Below are 20,387 nucleotides of genomic sequence, written 5' to 3'. Positions count from 1 at the left end.
AAAAAAAAGACACCAGTCAACCTATTATCTTCATTTTCTCTGACCTCTAACTGAAATCTAGCATTTCCTTCCCTTGTGAATGTATGCAATAAATAAATTACAATAATATTCATTTCATCTGCTGGCAAAGGTCTCCGGGGAAGAAAAAAGGTTAAGAACCCTAGCTGAGACAGTGATTGAGATCACAAGGTTTGTTAGGGGATGCTCTCCAAAACAGCACTGTAACCAAGTGAGGGAAAGAGAGAACTTCTACAGCAATACAGTGGCAACAGAGATCTCAGCTGATCCCACGGGAGCTCGGATGGTCCTTCAGAGTAGTCACAGATGGAGGGAAGGAGACTGTACCTGTATACCACCCCATGTAGTCACTGGGCCTTAATGAGGGGCATAATCATGGTTGAGACAGTTTGCTTCAGGAGGGAAGGAAGCTGTGAGCTGTCAGCAGCCAGCACTCCAGGCTGGAGTTAACCTTCAGGTGTGACTTCACCTTCAGTGTGACTTTCATGCATGGTCTTTGTAAATGGTGCCTCCTGGTGTGTACGATCCATGCTTCGGTACACAGAGGCCTTGGGGACAATGGAAGAAGGTCCTGCAGTCAGGAAGTGTTGAGCTGGTATGCAGACCTTGGAATGAGGCCCTGGCAACAGGAAGGAGATTGTCCGAACCAGCCAATGGAGCACCTCCCAGACTCCTTCTGAGGATTCTCCATGGCAGAAGTCGTCCCAACTCTCTCTGTCCTTATGAGCAACCATGGCACTGAGGCTGTTCTCTCTTCATTTTTGCAGACCCAGCATGAGCTTTGTCCTGGTCCTTTGTTCTTGCTCTACTTCCAGTAAGCTGGATGTCCCTGCACAAGTTTCTCTGTGGCTCAATACTCCATTGGTAGAAAGGGGCTCCTTCTCTCCTCCCTCATCAGAAAGCTTCCAGGGGCATAAGCAGGAGAAAACAAATTTGAGAACTCAAGAGAAAGGTCCTGGGTATAGGAGGTGGCACCAAAGGAGGAATTAAAGGATTTACTGGTGCTGATGTCCCAAGAAGCTCCATAAAGGCGTGAAGGACAGTAGGGCTTCTGACCACTATTTCCACTTCTCTGTTTTCTGGACATGGGCTAGGATTGCACTTCCTGACATCCTTGAAGTTAGACGTGGTCATATGACTTGACTCAGTCAACAAAATGGGAGCAGATGTGATGGTGGGAGCATTTAAGAGCCAGTGAGATTCCCCATGCTGATGTTCTAGAAGGTTCATATATGAGGATGACATGGGCAGAGACCCCCACCAACCCATGACAGACACGTGCTGGGAGTGAAGAATAAAGCTGTGTTGGGTTAAATCAGAGATTTGGGGATTTTTGTTAGAGCATCAACACCGAAACTGCCCTGACAGATATTCCAGGCTTGGTTGTGGTGGGCGAGGCTCTGGAGCTGTGCCTGCCCCTTCACAGCTCTGCCTGGGAGACTTTCCCTTTCCCAGGGCAACTCAGCTGGGCGAGTGGTACTTTCAGGATTTCCAAAAGTCCTTGATGATGATCTTCCCTGTAGCAGCCCAAACCAGTCCCTCGATATAAGGTACTGGCAAGCCATTTTCTCAGACCTAATAATATGACACTTTGTAGACACTGAATGAATACTTGGATTGTGGAGTGAATTTTAACCCACGAAAAGAGAGCGGAGCCACTCGGTCTTATTTGGCGATGGCTGGTGAGGGAGGTACTGACGAGATGTTTGAGGGATTCTTACCCCAGGCCAGACTGAATTAAAGGAACCCCTGGGCTGATCGATCCACCTCCCTCTTTCGGGAGAACCAAGGCCTAGAGAAGGTCATCGAGCTTGTTAATGCAAGAGTAGCGAAAGGAAGCCGGGTCATCTGACGGCCAGACAAAGCTCTTTCTGGCATACCACCTACTCACAATTACCACAGATGTTAAACCCAGTGTTTAACCATGACCAGTGCCCAACAATCACTGATAATTCTGACCAAGGTCTATTGGAAACAAAAATGGTCATGTTCAGTAAAAACACCCCATCAATTTCCCCATTGGTTCAGTCTGCTCTTGGCAGGAGCTGCCCTTACACCTAATTTGCACTAAGAGTTCCTATTTTGTATTTGTATAGAGTATCACTCAAACATCATACCAGTCAGGTGGATTGGACAAGAAAATTAATTTATCCCTGTGACCAGTGGTGGAATGATACACAGAAATGTTGAGCAAGGTTGAGTGGTTTGTTTAAGGCTAGTGTGTGACTGGGAGCTAAAATCTGGGGTATTATGACTCTGGGCTAAGTATCTGTCCCCTCTGCTAACACTTAAGTATTAACTATCTGCCAGGGACTTCACCAAGAATTTTACATGCCTCTATCTATCTATCTACCTATCTATCTATCTATCTATCTATCTATCTATCTATCTATCTATCTATCATCTATTTATTTATAAGAGGTACCTGGGATTCAACCCAGAACCTCGTACATGGGAAGTAGGCACTCAACCACCAAGCTACATCTGCTCCCCATTGCCTGTTTTTGTAAATAAAGTTTTACTGGCACACAGCCACACCCACTTGCTTACATACTGTCTATGGCTGTGGTTGTGCTTTATTGGCAGCATTGTGTAGTTGTGACAGACTATATGGCCTGCAAAACCCCATATACTATCTGGCCCTTGATATAAAAGTTTTGCTGGCCCTTGCTGTAAGAGAAAAGAGAGATGACCAATTCTGAAAATGACCCAAATTCCAGGCTTCTTTCTGGCCCCATTGCTGATCGACTCTTGCCCCAAATCATTGGGGTGATGGACCCAGGAGATCAGATGGTAGCGATGACAGTAGCAATACTGTGACCTGGGTACCAACTATGGGCACAGGGCTGATCATCTCCAGTTCCCCCCACAAGCCCCCTTAACATTAGCCCCTTTATAGATGATGATCTTGAGGCCCACAGAGGTCACGTGGCAAACCCAAAATCAGTTATCTAGCAGGGCTCAAACGCGGGCATGGGTATGTCCAAAGCCCCTAGCCACCTGTGTGTGTAAACAGAATGGGTCCTGCAGCCTGGTAATTCTTCCACAAATAGAGTGCTCTTCTCTCCCTTGACCAGGGCTCCCACCCCTGTAAACCAGTTAAGAAGCTCCCACCGGGCCGGAAAGGCCTGGTGGCTTTTTTCAGAACCAGTCTCTCTGCCTCAGACAGCACGCGTTGGTTCCAGTTCCAATAGTTGCCAAGCCGCTAGCTCGGCCCCGCCTTGGGGAGCTGGTGCGGCTTTCAGACCATCCCACCCCCAGCAGCCCAGCAGCTGATATTTACACAGCACTTGGCAATCTCCCTCGGTTAATCCAGCGTGTTCCCTGGTCACTTCTCATTAAACTGAGCGTAGCCTCCTTTTCACTTGTTCTGAATTAAAGAGTCACTTCTCCGAGCAAGGGATCATAGGTGGAAAGTGCTAGCACAAAGCTTGGGAAGCGAGGGAAAGACCAGGGGAGAGACTCCCCCCAGCTCCCACCTCCTTGCCCGGATCCACAATAACACTGCCACTCACCACTCCCAACCTGTACCCCCTCCTCAAGTTAAATAAAAACGATTCCCAAGATCTCAGGGATTCTTAAAATCTGAGGGTATCTGGCTCAGCTTGCACAGGAGAATAGTCCACAACAGCGTTTGGATGTACAAATGTTTCCTGGTGTTTCCTGGTGTTCCCAGGCCAGCCAATTATCCCGGCTGTGCAGCTGAAGCCCACCCGGGATGTCTTCGAGAGCCCTGGCCCACCAGCAGCCTTGCTGCTCTGATTTCAGCTGTCCCTGGTCGAGGGGTCCAGAGCCCCAGCTATTCCTTCTCCCCAGCTTGATCTCAGACCATAAAAGCCAAATGCCTCCCCGAGGCCTTCAGTGACAGACGAATTGCTGCCCCAGCACCGGTGAAATGGTTTCCGGCCTCCCAGTGGCTGCAAATCCAGCAGCAAGAGAAAAAGGAGCCTGCACATTTAGCAGAAAGGATTTGGGTTGAAATCCCCCAGCTACGTGACTCTGGGCCCAGTGATTTAGTGCCTCTGAGCCTCTGTCTCTTCGCTCATAAAACGGGTTGTCATGTGGGGCTGTCTTCTAGATGCAATTAAATGGCATGATGATATTTTTACATAGTGCCCCGAACATGTTGGGGGCTCAGACTGTGAGATCCGAATCACAGCTGAGTCTTCCTTGCTGGGCTGAGTGCTTGTGCGCTCCAGACTCAGGGCCCTTCTGGGGGAGGAGGCTGGTGCTTACTCCAGCCTGTTCTTTCAGACTGTGGGAAACCATGTCATTTCTCAGGGCTTCACCGAGATGCTCTGAAGACACAACAAATAAATCTATAACAACCTTATAGGTGACGGGAAGAGCACTGGACCAGGAGTCACACAGACTTAGGTTTGAGTCCTGCTCTGCCTTTTATTAGGTGTATGATTCTGGTTGTCATTGACCTCAGAGCCTAAGCACAAATGAAGCATACCATAGACGTTTGTTAAATGGAAAAAATGAAAGAATGAAGTGAAGGAGTGAATGATGGATCTCTTGCTCATCAGTAAAATTATATCTATTCCTGAAAAATCCCAAATAATGGGATATAGTTGCGCAGTGTTTTGCAGTTTCAAAATTACTTGGGATGCAGTAGGGCTGGTTTGACATGTGATCTTAGAAAGTTACATAATCCCTCTAAGCCTTCCCATTTTTAATACGGGAATAGTAGGAATCCTCACTGTGGCAGCCAGCATCCAAGGCAGTGCCCAGGGATTCTTGCTCTTGGTATTCAAGTTCTTGTGTAGTCCCCTTCAAAGGTGAAGAAGGCTGACTGCTCTGCCAATAGGATATGGCAGATACAATGACGTGTGGCTTCTGAGCCAAAATCATAAAGCACCTACCAGTCTCTGCCTTGTTTTCTTAGGTCCCTTGTCTGGGGTAGCCAGCAACTGTGTCATAAGGACACACAAGCAGTCATTTGGGGAGGGTCACATGGCAAGGAGCTGAAGCCTCCTGCCTCCTGCCCACAGCAACTTGCCAGCCATGTGAGTGAAAAACCATGAAAGGGGACCCTCCGACCCCCGCTGAGCCTCCAGAGGGCTGAAACCACACGAGGAATCCTGGGCCAGGACCACTGGGCTAAATCACTCCCCAATTCCTGACCCACGGAAACCATGAGTGAAGTAGTAAGGGTTTCTTGCTACTTGAAGATGTTAAGTTTGGAGGTGACTTGTTATGCAGCAATAAGCAGCCTCGCGCGGCACTGTGAAGTTAAATGCGTGTGAAAGCTCCACCTTGCACAGTGCCTGGCCCACAATAACAGCTCAGGAAATTTCCATTATTATTACATTTGACTTAAAGAGAGATTCTTTGCTCTGCTTCAAAGACCCAGGAGGGTGTGTCTGTAAGAACATGTATTGGAAGAGGCATCGATGAACTGCTTTAAAGCACAGGTTCAAAAACAAAATCTTTCTATTACCCAAGGTAAACAGAAGGCAAATGAGGCACACAAAAGCCCAAAAGGCCGAAGGTTCTTTGCAGCATTGTAAAGATTTAGGTATACTAATAACAGGGACTGTGAGGCCACATTAAATACAAACCAGGAAGCGGGGACATTCAGATCACTGTTTAAATGGGCATATGATGGCGGTTACCTGTATTTTATGGTCTATAAACTGCTTATGGAATTTTCTCCTTTAATTCCCACAGTCGCCCCAGTAGGCTGGTTATTCTTATGTCCATTTAATGGATGGGATAACTGAGCTTAGAGGTTTGAGGCAACCTTCCCAAGAACATATAGTCATTAGGAGCTATTGATGGGTTTCAAAACCATGGCTATAAGTCTTCTTGACTCTGGCTGAGCTCAGAGCTCCTCCTATGACACCAGGCTCCAGTGTCTTCCTGTCTGGGGTCTTAGCTTCACTGATATATAGAGTTTGAGAAGAAAGAAACTAGGGACCAAATAGTTACAAGCTTAATGCACAAGGCCATTTTTCAAATGAGAGAAGCAAGCCAATTGCAGGTAAAACAATGCAGTTCTCTTGATAAACATGAATTCCCTCTTTTGATTAAGGGATGGATAGAGAGTGAGATTTTCTACCATAGCTAAAACAACAGCACACATGCAACAATACATAGCAAATGACACTGGGCCTCAGAGGTGGGGAGGCAATCGGGACTGGTGAGGACTCAAACAAAATTAAAAGGACTTAGCTCCAATCAGTTTTTGCTATGCAGGAATATAAACCCAGGACTGCTAGATGGTCTACGTTTTCAAGAGAAGTCAGAAACTGTATTTCATAGAAATTCTCCCCAATTTTAAAAATTGGCTTGAAGAAAAACAAAACACTGTGAGCCAAACACACATCTATAGGCTAAATTTAGCCCACCAGCCACTGTTCAGTGACCCCTGGGGTAGATAATTTGCAAGGTCCCGTCCTGCTTTAGGATGTCTGTCTCGATCAGTTCTCAGCATGCACTATTTGTTTACACGAGATACCAGGCAGCCTTATAAATATTCCAAACGGTTTTCATGTGCTGATGTGAGCTGTTTCTTCAAATAGATTCCAGCCTTGCTGAGGGCAGGGCCCGGGTCCCAGGCTTGCTATGGGTCTCTGTTTCTGACTCTCCGGGTATAAGGGGCAGCCCCTCAGGTTGACAACTCATCTGTGGCTGGGGCAGGGATCCGGGCTGAGTGATTCTCCCGAGCACTGGTTCTGGAGACCTGTGAGCCCTGCATCATTTGGGGGGAGCTCTGGCTCTTCGGAGGGCAGCTTCCATCACTCCCGGTGTTCCAGGAAAGTGAGGCAAGTGAATTGAGGTTAATGCCTTCCACTCACATCATGTCTGCCAGATTTATAAATGAGGCCTCTGTTTCCTTGGGGAATCCTGCCTGCTGCCAGGGAGATGTGGCTGCTTTTGCAGAGGGAAATGACTTCCTCCAAATCATCTCAAATGAATGAGCAGCTTTCCTTGGGGTCTCCAATCTGTCACGTCCGTGACTTTGAATGACACATGCATCACAGCACGGCTTTGGAGCCGCCCTTCCTGGGTTCAAATCCCAACTCCTTCATTTACTGCCGGCAAAACTGGGATTGGATCTTAAGCCCTCTGACTTCTTTGATGCTTCTTGGTCATCCCCGTATCTGTAATGGTGAAGGATCATTCTGTAAAAATATAGCTCATGGGAGCAGATGTGGCTCACGCAGTTGAGTATCTGCTTCCCACATGGGAGGTCCCAGGTTTGGGTCCCAAAGTCTCCTAGAAAAAAAAAAACAATAAAAAAACAAAACAAATGGAAAAACCAACTCAGAGGAACTGATGTGGCTCAGTGGTTGAACCCCAGCTTCCCACATTTGAGGTCCTGGGTTCAATCAGCCCCTGGTACCTCAAAAAAATATATATATATATATAACACTCATATTCTCTGTCCTCGAGGATCATATAATTCAATAGAGGTCATGGAACAAAAAAGTTACAAAGGTTCAATATAGAAATGAGAAATTATGGTCTAAAGCAGTCAATGACCATTAGCTAGTGACTTGTGCAAATAGAAGAACCATAAGAGCGGAAAGGAGGAGGAAAAGAGCACAGTGAGTTCCATGAAGGGGAGAGCACGGGTAAGGCTTTAAAAAGAGTCAGCACTCGTGGACAATCAGGACTCTGGGCAGTGACCTGAGGAACATCGATGAAAAATGCTGTTGCCCCATTGAAGAAGACAAGGTTCAAAATGGTTAGAAGCACAGATTATGGAGCCAGACCATTTGAATCTTGAATTTGCCACAGGACTCACAGTTGCCAGTGACAGAGAGCCAGTGCAAACCAGCTTGAACAGAAAGAGACTTTACCGGCTTGCATAAGAGGGGGTAGCTCAGAGAATAGATTGTGGGAATTAGGGCAACTCTTGGGACCTAAGAAACTGGAGGCCACTGGGATTGCCCCAATCGGTCCAACTCACTGCAGCTTCTCTCAGTCCAGCTTCACACTCTCCTGCTGCAGACAGGCTTTCTCCTTGTGGCAGGCCAACAGCTCCTGGAAGCTTTGGATAATGGTCTTCAAGTTCCATGACTCTAGAGAAAAAGCTGTTTCTTCTCCAGCTCTAATTTTTAAAAAACCCAGAGAAAAGCTCTGATTGGCTTGCCTTGGTCACGTGCCTTTCACTGGTTCTTCTCAATGACCAAGTAGGGTGATCCTGTGATTGGACAGGCTTGGGTCATGGGATGGAGACCTGGAGTTGACAGCTTTATCAGAACAGAACAGTGTTTGTGGTGATGTTGGAGGGAGAGATTTCCACTGTCCCAAGAAGGATAAGCTATTTGTTAATGCTTTTTTTTTTTGCAAAGACATTAGAAATAATCTAGCCCAATGGTTCCTACATCTGGGTGCACTTGTTAAAATGCAGATTCCCAGGTATCACCCAAAGTACTAAACCAGGCTCCAGGGACTGGAGCCCAGAATGCTGTGTTTTTAACCACCTTTCCAGGTGATTCCAGTGATCAGCTAGGTATGGGAACCACTGGTCTATCCCAGTCCTGTCATTTTACTGAGAAAGAAACTGAGGCACAGAGAGGAAAACAACGCACCCAAAGTCAAACACAAGGATATAACAGAAGAGGAGTAAGACCTGAGTTCTACGTCACAGTCCCCTGTGCATTCTCCTTGCAGTTCACTGCCTTCTCAGACTTTCAGTGTCTCCCCAGTCCAGAGAAAGGAGTGTGAGAGGGAGAAGGACCCCATGAGTCATCCTTGCAACTGGATTTCCCTAAAGGGATTCTCTAACTCTGCTCCCCCAAACACACACAGACACTCTTCCTCTCTCTCTAATAGCTGTGACTCCCCCAAACACAACTGCCATCTGGCAAACAGGACGCAGAGACAGAGTGGACTGTAGCCAACTTGGCATCATGTGATGGTGTGACAGCTGGAAGCATTTTGTGGATCCCAGAAAAGATGGTGTCCTTGGAGCTAATCCATTCCTGTGCGTGTAAACCTATTGTAGCTGGGAACTCTTGATTAAATTATTCCTGTTGAGGGCCACTGATTAGATTGCACTTTTGACCCAGGGTGGGTCTTAATCCTCTGACCAGAGTCCTTTATAAACGGAGGACTAAAAACAGCAGGCAGAAAAAAATGGCAGAAAAGGAAGAGAGGCCTCCAGAAGTTGATAAGCCCGGGGCGGGGGGAGGGAAAAGCCACAGGCCAGGAGGAAAGAAGAGAGAAGAGCCAACTGCATTGTGCCCTGCCATGTCCTTGTCACCCACAGCCGAGTTCAGAGAGAAAGCATCTTTAGATGACGCCTGCAGCTGCAACTTGGTGAGACAGCATCTCCTAATGATGCCGTGGTTTGGACACATTCACGGCCTCAGAACTGTAAGCTTTTAGCTTAATAAATTCCCATTTTAAGAGCCAACACATTTCTGGTACATTGCTCCAGGTAGCCTTTAGCAAATGAAAATAGATGGGATTTAGAAGAGGGCGCTCCTGGTGGGGGGATGTAAAGGAGCAAAGGCCCGGAGGCAGGAATGGGGATGGCAAGTACAAAGAAAGAGAACAGCAGTGACTAGGATGGGAAGGGGAAGAAAGGGCAGACCAGGACAAATAAGGCCGAGGTGTGATCATGATTAGTGCCGCGTTCCGGGCTGAGGAATGCGCCAAGGAGAAGGGATTGTGACCTTCTGAAGTCCCTTTTGTGTTTACATAAACCCAAGGAAATTCCCTTTAAAATAGAGAAGTCGTTCAGTGGTCTGCCAAATAAAAATATGAATCAATTTAGTTTTTTGACAGCTCTGACTTACGTAACAATCAAATTCCATCATTAGAGCTTTGAAAATGTTTTGAAAGATGGTCTTGTGGCGCCAACGCAAAATGTTTTTTGCAACACAAGCCCTGGGATATGCACCTTCCGAAAAGTGTTCCAGGTGGGAAAAAATAAAGTCAGGAGAGTCTGTCATCTCTTTCCCCCTTCACGGAACATCTCAATGATCATTCAGCTATTAAAGCCTCTGAGAAGTCCTCCAGGCAAGATACCCATTAAACTTCACTGAATTCAGTGTTCCCAAATTTCAATCACAGAAATCCTTTCTTAGTCCTGCCCTGATGGAGTCAGTTACCCTACCTGGGATGAGGGAGGGTTTTGCATGCCCCAATTTAGCCTTGTCAGGTAAATCTGATAGAAAACAAAGAGACATGGGTACAGCTATAGAACAGCTTCTCTATTTTGGAAGGAATACCATTTAAAATCTGTCCTACTTTCTCATGGCACATGCTTGATGGATTCATGTACAGATGTGCATTTCATAATTCAGAGGCTAGCACTAAAAAGTAACAGAACACTCTACAATAGAAGGAGGGGGTATAGATCCTGATTAATTTTGCAATGTGAAGAATCACTGCCGCATTTGCCTGTCTTCCAGGATCTGGTGTTTGCTTAAGCATTTCCACCAATAGTCCCTGTCTCTCTCTTCTTTGCTAGCATCTCCACCATCACCTAAGGTGCACCGTGGCTACAAGGCTTCACACCTGGGTGGGCATCTGTTGCTTGACCTGATGTGCATTCACTCCCCTTCCTGTCATAGGAGCATCCACAATTTTCTTTGAGAACTCATCCCCTTTCCACTCCTTCGTCTATGTGATTCTGGTGGGGTTGATATCCCTTTCCCTTCTAAGGACGAGCATGAGACCCAGATCGAGCCAATCAGCATGTTCCCCTCTCTGACCACAATGATTGGTTCAGTCTTGGGCACATGATCCATATTGATCCAATCAGAGTCAATTCTGGGATTTTACTAGGACCAGCAAGAAACAAAGAGTCTCTTTCCCTTAGACTTACTTAGATGGTGGGATGTATGCTTACAGGTGTTCAGAGAACCTAACTGAAAATGAAGGTAGAGGCTAAGTCAAGGTTGAAGGGTGGAGGAAAAGACTGAGTGCAGATGACTTCATGTGGACCCCTAGATCTAGCCATTCCTGAAGTTTATGTTCCCCTAGAAAATATTGCCTTACATGAGCTAAAAACATTTTTAATCCCTTTGAACTGAGTTAGCTTCTGTTATTTTTTTATTTTTAAAGCTTCTATTAAAGCATTTATGTGCACCTCAGTGCAAAGGTTTATTGGAGGGTAAAACCTGTGAAGGAAAAGGGATGAGAGCAACGTTGGACAGAAGAGTTTGTCAGACTGCAATGCAGAGCCGATAAAGTCTCCACCAGCCAATGCGGTGCTCTAGAGGTAAAAATGCTCACTGGAGTCCTGCTTGTATGGAAATGGCCGGGCCCAAGTACCTAGTACTTAAAAGCAAAGGGGGACTCTGAAGAAGTTAACAGCAGAAGTCTGCCAGCCAACCACACTTACAGGGGATCTGAGTGATAGATAGCTGTGTCTGCCACAACTCCCAAATGGAAAGAGCTCTTTTTCTTTTTTAACTTTATAAATAATCCATGTCCCTTGTAAAAATTTGAACAACATAGAAAAGTAAATGGAGAAAAGTAAAAGTCACATCAAACTGCTAGTAATTTGGAAAACATTCTCTTGTATGTTTTTCTATGTATATGCATATTTTATATAAATGGCACATAACACAGCCAGTTTTTGTTGTTAATTTAAATAAACCTCATCTATTTTTACCCCTTTTTTAGTTTACTACTTCTCCACTCCTCCCTGCTCTCTCCTAGATAACCAATATCAATAATCTAGAGCACAAACATCTTATAGCTTATCAGCACATAAAAGTTTTAAGAGTGATTTCACATAGCAGAAAATTTTTTTATCACTCTCGTAACCACCACCTTGTCAGATGGCAATGCAAACAATGCCCCCATTTCCAAAGGAGAAAGCTAAAAGCCCGTAGAGATTAGGTGCTTATCCAAGAAATTCACTCAGTTTGGAGTTGACTGAGCCAGGGTTCAAAATTCTGGACTTCTCATACAGTGTCCTTCCCCTCAAATGCCCTGTCCCTAACACCCTCCAGGTGCCCTTCCTACTGATTAAGTGCATCTAACTCCTGTCTGTCCCTGGGAACATATCAGGTAGTGACCTTCCCATCCCACAGAGTAATCAAGCTAAGCTCTGATGACCATTCATCAGGGTCAGGGTTGAATGGATTTTTGTGCTGCAAAAGGAGGTACTGCAGTGCCACAGAAGGCATCAGTGCAGTCTTGTCAGCAATTCAGTATCTATCGACAGACAAGCAGTCTAGCCATGTCAGTTCCTGTGTTCACACAACCTCACCCTCCAAGTAGCAGGCAGTATTCAGAGGGTTGCCTGGTCTTTTTTTTTTCCCTCCAGATTTTCTATTTTGCACTGCACTTCCATGGAATGGCAAACACTGGGCCCATTAAAAAAGCAGAGACAAATGACAATACGATGGTAATAGCCCATATTTATAATCCACGTGAACTGCTTCGGCCAGGGAGTAGTGGCAAACGTGCTTGTTAGGATGTGAGGAGGTTCTTTTACTGGATGACTTGGCAGAAGGGTAGACATGCCAATTAAGCAATGCTATCAGAGATGCTCAGTGCATCTAGTTATTTGATTTATTTTTCAAACTCTCAAGCATGGACCTGTATTAGCAAAGAGGAAAGGTTCCAATGTTAGCCAGACTTGGATTCAAATATTGGTCCCTCTTCCACCTGGCTTCGTGTACTTGGGCAAGTCATTTAACTTTCATTTAACTCAGCTTCTGCTTGTTCCATCTGTAAACTATGATCATGCCTGCCTTATGACTGAGGCTTAAGTGAGATAATATAGAGAATCACCCAACCTCTGTGAGACACATAGCAAGAGCTATAACAAGTATTATTTGTTTAAATTACTACTACTGTTCTCTTGCTAGTGTTATAAACTCAAGTGCTATAGAGACTTCTGGGGCCAAAGGAGTTCCCATTAAACTGACCTAAGCCTTGACTCTAATCCCCATGCACCTGGGTTCACTCCATTTTGCATTATCAAATGGATGCTCTCTTAGCAAATATTTTAAACCCATGTTTCACAAAGTATAAAAATAGTAGATCTGCGGAATATTAATGATAGTTGTTGCTGGAAAAACTGAATTGCTGAGTGAATACGTTTGGGAGACAGTTAAACCAACTGAGATGGATTTCCTCCCTGCAGGACTTGTCAGAGCCTTTCATACCCCAATAGGACTTGTGTCTCTCTAAGAGGCAGATATAATAACTAGGAATCATGACTGTTTTAGTTGCAAATGGCAGGAATCCAGCTGAATTTTGTTTAGGCAAAAAGATTTTATTGGTTTATGTAACTGTAAACCCTAGAGTTGTATATAACATGTAACTGATCCAGGAGTTCAAATTATGCCATTTGATCTCTTCCTCCCTCTCTCCTACTTCCCCTTTCCCTCCCTCCTTCTCTCCTTATCTATTGGAACATCTTTTCTCCGTGTGGCTTCATTATTAGGTTTTTGCATGTGGCAGCAGTATTGCTTCATGCTAGTCTCAAGCTTACAATCTATGATCCAGAGAAAGTGCCTTTCCCAGCTGACATATCTTAGGTCATGGCTCCGTGTCTGATTTAATCTTGGTGGTCAGGGGTGTGGAGTGTCTGATTGGTCAGACAAACATGAACTAAGCAGAAAAGAAGAAAGGCTTTTCCCCCAAAGAAGAGTTGCTATGGTGACAAAAAGCATTTAACCACTCCAAATCCTCAGCATCTTACCAGGCTAGTGTTCTAAGTAAGAAACTTGGGGAAATGCTGATTTTGTGCAAACCCGGTCCCAACAGAGGAAAAAGAAATCACTATTTTGAGCTGCCATTTTCGAGTGTCTATTATGTGTCTGTTCCTGTTTAGGGAACTTGGACACAGAGATGAATGAAACAGTCATTGCTCCTGAAGGTCACAGTCTGGGAAGCAATGGTCTGAGACAGACAGGAAGAAACTAATGACAAGGAACCATTCTAGATTCTATCACAGACGTAGGAATAAACTGCCACAGGAACAAGGAGGAGGACGGGGCCGGTCTTCCTGGGTGAGGACTGCAAAGCTTCACAGGGCAAGTTTGAGAAGAGCAGGTGTTCTTGGCATAGGGAACCACCTAAGCCTCGGTGGTCTAATAGCTCATGGCTTAATCTGGAAGTGAATGACAGTTGTGTGATTCCAGGGCTGACTACATGGTCAGGCAAGAGACGGAGTTGGCAGCCGGGTTGACTCCTGACTCAAACCGTCTCTTTTCCAGTGTCCCTCTTGGCAGTCTTCTTCAAACCCTGTGGACCCTGTTGCTTTGTGTCTACTCAGCAAGCTACCTCATTTGCCCTTTCTCTGTTAAGAGATGTTTTCCTCATTTCCATGGGTTATCATATGACCCAGGCTAAGTCAATCACATTTTATATTTTCTTGAGATTGGCCTAGGGGTAGGCATGTGACCCAAACACAGCCACTCGGTGTCTTTGTCTTGTTTATATAGAGATGTTTGGAAAGAGTACTAATTACTCTAGGTAATTAGTTAAAAATATGAATCTGGGACTGTCCCAGTATCCTTTTATTTTACATGCTTTTGTAAATTTACAAAGGTTTCTGCCCCTTGCTCTCTAAAATGGTTTCTTCCACATTCACCTGGCTGCTAGAAAAAGCTCTTTGTAGGTTCTGGAGAAGACTAGGAAGACTGTATTATGTAGAAGGAAGTGGTGCAGCCAGTATATTCAGTCTTTGGAACATAGCCTAATGACAATGTCCTGCTCCTCGGGTCAAGCCTCATCCTCTCTCTTCTGGGGACACTCACCTACCTTGAATCCCTGCCTTCATCTTTGCCTGTACCTCCAATCTATCCTTTACATCTCAAAAGGAAGGCCTCTTGAGAGCCCAAATATGGTCATGTCACTTGTTGCTAAAACCAAGGTGTGTCACCTGCAAGGTGTATCCTAGCTCCTCACCTTTGTCTATAAGGCCCTCCAAGCTTTGGCTTCTGAACACTGTCCCAGCCTCACTCCCTACTGCCCAATTTTCCTTCCACCAACAATAAATGGCTTATACTTTTCTTTCTTTTTTTTTTTTCTGTGTTTAGGAATTTTAATAATATAGTGGGAGAGAAAGAACATGAGCAGATGAAGTAAGCTGAGCAAATCACAGAACAAATAAGCCAAATGCAAATGTGATCCTAAATTCCCTAAGAAAATACAGTAAGGGTAGGAACAGAGACTGAAAAAGGAAGGTCCCTTGAAGGGTGTGTTATTTGAGTTGGTCCCAGAGAGAAGTAAGAATGAATTAGAAAAAGGCTCTTCCTGGTGGAGTCTTAGAACTCGAAACCCAGGTCTTCGGGAGGGTGGGATCCTTAGGGATGAACCATTCTAGTATGTTTTCGAAACTTCCTGGGAAACTCTTTAAACAGAATCTTATCATTCAATGTCATATCAAGAAGGACATACAAATTAAAACCATACGAGCAACCACTATACACCCTCTAAAATGACCAGAATAATAATATTAATTTAAAAACTCTGAAAATACTAAATGCTGGTGAGGATTCAAAGGAACTAAACTCTCATACATTGCCAGTGGGAACGTATACTAATACAAACACTTTAGAAAAGTTTAGCAGTTTCTTAAAAAGTTAAACATGGCTTACCATATGACACAGCAATCCCACTCCTAGGTGGAATTACCCAAGAGAACTGAAAATTTAGGTTTACCAAAAATAAACAAACAAACAAGAACCCCAAACAGACAAACCCAAACTGTAATTAAGTGTTTATAGCGGCTTTATTTATTGTTGCCCTAAAATGGAAATGACCCAAATGTCCTTCAGTGGGTAAACGGATAAACCTGGACCATCAGCAATGAAAAGGGCTGGGCTACTGATACACGCAGCAACATAATGAATCCCCAGTGCATTACATTAAGTGAAAGGAACCAGATTCAAAAGTATATGATTCCATTTACGTGACATCCTGGAGATGGGTGAAACAGATTTGGGCAGAATCTGGAATGGATAGAAAAACAATGGTTTCCAGGGGCTTGGATAGAGCTGAATACGGGGGCACTAGGGAAGTTTGGTGAATTACCTAAATATTCTATATCTTGATTGTTGTAGTAGCTACATGACTTATGTGTTTGTTAAAACATAGCACTGAACACTAAAAAGGGCACATCTTTATTGTATATAAATTACACGTCAGTGAGCCTGGCTATAAGTAAGTCTTATGTGCAGTTACAATTTTCAGAAGTAGAGCTACTTGGCATCTTCCTGTCTTGTCCCTGAGCTTTTCCTTTGCTTAACCGTAGGGCCACTTAGACTTAAACAAACACCTTTATATTTAAAAATGAAAAACATTGGTGCTCCAAGGGAGGAAGGGACTCCAACCTGAAGTTCCTCTCTGGGTGGTGGAGGAGATGGGACAGACCACCTTGATGGTACAGAACCTGCCCAATGAACCGAGGTTCTCTGTGTCACACCTGGAGGTGGCAATGACTGTCACGTCTAGGACTGCAACCAGATAATCTCAGAAATAGGCCTGGGCGTAGCTAGGAAAGGAAAGGTGAGACTAGAAAGGCATCAGGCAGGGTAGGCGCAGTACTGGAGAAACTGAACTTTCACAACTCTTGCTCATCATGGGCATTAAATATGGTGCCACCCTGGTTACCTTCTGAACGCAACTAAAACCTTGGTACCAACAACCTTATTTTCCTGAACGTATTCTCTCACATTTACTTTCAAAAAGTTAAGATTAGTCACCCAGGCTGCTTATTTTGCTTCTCCAGTAAAATCTAGACTTTATTTGCCTATCACTATGCCATCAATAACCCATACAATAATAAAGAAAAATGGTTGAATCCTTTCCCACTTGTATCACACTAAAAATGTCTTTCTTGGAAAATATTTCTGATAATGAATAAAGTATCTTTCAGATTCATCCTTTAAAGGGGGTTTCTCTGCAACAGGGGTTTGCTGATTAGTATGAGTCGTGAGCTCTGGCTGGAGGCTTTCCCACATGCAAAACAACGTATTTTTCACAGGTATGAGGTACCTGAGGGTGAATAAGGTTTGACCTCAATTGAAAGCTTTTCCACCGGCTTGACATTTAGAGAGTTTCTCCTTAGCATGAATTTTGGATCTTCAATGAGTTTTGAGTCTGGCCTGAAACCTTTTTCCCATTCATTACATCCAAAGGATTTCTCACCACTGGGAATTGTATGATGCAAAGCAAGGTTTGCGCTGTGACTGAAGGCTTTGCCATGCTCTTACACACATAGCACTTCTCTCCAGTGTGAATTTGTCCATGTGGCATAAACCTGGAGCCACGAACAAAGGCTGGGTCACAATTTTTGCCTGTATGGGGATTCCCTCCATTATGAATTCTCTGATGCTGAGGTTTGACCTCCAGCTAAAGGCTTTCCCACAATCACCACAGTCACAGGGTTTCTCTCCAGTGTATACTCTCTGGTGTAGGGAGAGCTGTGAGCACCAGCTGAAGGCTTGCCCACATTCAATGCATTGATGGGGTTTATCTCTCCAATACGAACCTTCTGAGGCTGAACAGTAGGTGAACTCCTATGCAGGGCTCTGCTGCACTCATTACAAACCTAAGGTTTTCCTCCAGCGTGAATCCTTAGGTGTTCAGTAAGGTGGGAGTTAGAGCCAAAGGCTCTGCCACATTCATTACATACATAGAGTTTCTCTTCAGAATGAATCCTGTGGTAAAGAGGTTTGAATTTTGACCGAAGGCCTTCCCACACTAATTGCATTTATGGGGTTTCTTTCCAGTTAGAATTCTCTGTAGTTGGATAAGGTTTGAACTTCGACTGAAGGCCTTCCCACATTGAATACATTCAAGGGGTTTCTCTCCAGTATGAATTATCTGATATTGTGTTAACTGTGGACTCTGGCTCAATGCTTTTCCATACTCATATTTTGTAAGGTTTCTGTCCTGGGTGAATTATACAATGCCGAATAGGAGTTGAGCTTTGATTAACAGCCTTCAATCATATCTAAAAGATTCTTCTCTGGCATGAACTCTCTGGTGGAGAAGGAGGTAGGATTTGATCCCAAAAGTTTTCCCACATTCATTGCATTTGAATGGCTTATTTCCAGTGTGAACTAGGTGCTGAATAAGATTGGACCTGTGAGTAAAGGCTTGCCCACTCTGACCACATTCATAAGGTTTTCAAGGCGATGTCTACTTTATTTGAAGGTTTTGCTACATGTATCACATTTAAAGACATTCTCTACTATTTAATTTCTTTGGTTCAGGTTCAAATTTCTATCAAATGCACCACACTCCTGGGTTCTTTCTCCTGGACATCTTTTCCTACACATGACAGGTACTTTTTCATTTTGGGGGGGGTCTCTTCAAACTCTGCCCAACAGAACTTCCCAGATGCCCATCTGGTTTACTGCTGTGATCCCAAACTTTCTGCAACTTGGGAGCCTATTGATTGCCCCTTGAAAGTCTTCTTGATACCAATTATGGGTTTTTCACTTCTTCAGAATATTTCTGATTTGGGATGGATAGTTCCTTCTCAGTCTCAGTCTCAAAATAGGGAAACAATGATCCAGTTACTGGGTGACTTCTCATCAGAAACCATGGAGGTCAGAAGAGAGTGGAAAAATAGTGCTGCCCTGAAGCTTCTCAGGACCTCTGGCTCCTCAGCTCCCAGAAGATTCTGGACCCACAGCTCTTCCCCTTGCTCCATTTGGGAGCTCAGCTCTGGCTTAGGGACAGGGAATCGCAGCCAGGCCATGTTCCTGTAGTTCTCTAGCATCACGTGCCTGTAGAATGCCCACTGTTGTGGGCTCAGCTGCTGCCCTTCTGCTTGGGGCCCGGCTGGGGCAGGACTGGCATCCTGGGGGTGCAGCTGCCTCTGAGCAGGGCTGGTGCCCGGCGGGATCCTGTGCACCTGTGCCCAGGACCACAGGCTGCACCCCACAGGGTGGTCCCCACTGGCCCCATTGAAGGTGGTGGCAAAGGTGCCTCACATGTGGGCTGTGGCCCTAGTTGATTGCATGTTTCCTGGCATGAGGAGGTGGCCGCAGGGCAGGGGCTGAGAGCCCATGGATGGCACCAGAGTCCAGGAGAGTGGGCACTTTTCTATATATAACATTTTGTAGCTTCTTTTTCTCTTGGGAAAAGTTCCACACACCCTTTGAAACTCAACAGTGGTGTCTTCATTACTTTCAGCTTAGGTAGCCCAGAAGGACTTGCCTGTACCTCTATCACCACACTGCTCTCTGTTGTATGACAGTCTGCTTGGGCATCTGCCATCCCATGAGGGCTAGGGCCCTCCTGTCTTCTTCTCCCACACCCCCCATCCAATTCGCATGCAAATATTTTCAGCTTTACCTTCAAAATATAGTCCCAACCCAACCAATGAGGGACACCACCAACTACCTTTGTCTAAGCCACCCTCGCTTCTCATATGGGCTGTTGCATTAGCATTGACTCCGTCCTGGCCACTTCTCAGACTATTGTCAAGATACCAGCCAAAATGAACCCATAAAAATGTAAGTCACATCTTGTTGGTCATCTGCTCAAAACCTTAAATCGGGATGTTCACTCATTTGGACAAAGATTTAAGTCTCTACGATCGCCTACATGATTGAGATGCCCATTCCTGTCTGACATGTATTATTCTCTCTGCTCATGCCACACCAGAACCAGGGGCTCCTTTGCAGTAGCTGGAGCCTGTCAGAAATTTTCCCACCTCAGGAAGCCTGGATTGTTCTTCTACAAGGTTCACTCACTCACCACCTCCAAGTTCTTTTGCTCAAATGTCACTTCTCAGTCAGGCCTTCTCAGACACCCTATTTAAAACTACAAGCCCATCTTCAATACTCTCTATTCCCCTTTATTGTTGTCTAAAATTTGTAGCATTTATGACAATCTAATTTACTAAATATTTTATTGACATTTATTTGATTTGTCATGTGTCTCCCAAGTCTCCATCTCCAGAAGATAAGCTCCCTAATGACATTGAGTTTTCAGAGTTTTGTTCACTGATTTATTTCCAGGGCCTAAAACAGTGCTGATGCAGAGTATATGTTCAAAAACTATTTTTCAAAGAAACAAACAAAAAAAAAGGAATAGCAAATTATTTGACTACCAACTACCTAGCACACTGTAGTCACTCAAGATAATTTATTGGATAAATAAATTAAAGCTTCTGATAAGCTTAATAGTTTTGTCCTGGCATTTTCATGTTTCTCAATCCTCGAGGTTCTAGGTCTCCACTTTCCTAATCAATTGTCCACGGAATTTTTGCCAGTCTCTGATATGATTCTATCTACTGCCTTCTGCAGTAGTAAGAATAATGAGTAGTTGACAATGAGAGGTAATATCCTGACCGACAAAGCTAGTCCCTTTCAGAAGTCTGTTATTCTTATTGACACAAAGCTAGGTAATGGCCCTATCCTTTATCATGAGTTTCTTATGTCTTAGGCAGGGCATTCATCTGCATGTAAACC

This window comes from Dasypus novemcinctus, chromosome 19 (assembly GCF_030445035.2).
Source record: "Dasypus novemcinctus isolate mDasNov1 chromosome 19, mDasNov1.1.hap2, whole genome shotgun sequence".
NCBI lineage: Eukaryota > Metazoa > Chordata > Mammalia > Cingulata > Dasypodidae > Dasypus > Dasypus novemcinctus.
This window is presented reverse-complemented; position numbering follows the sequence as displayed.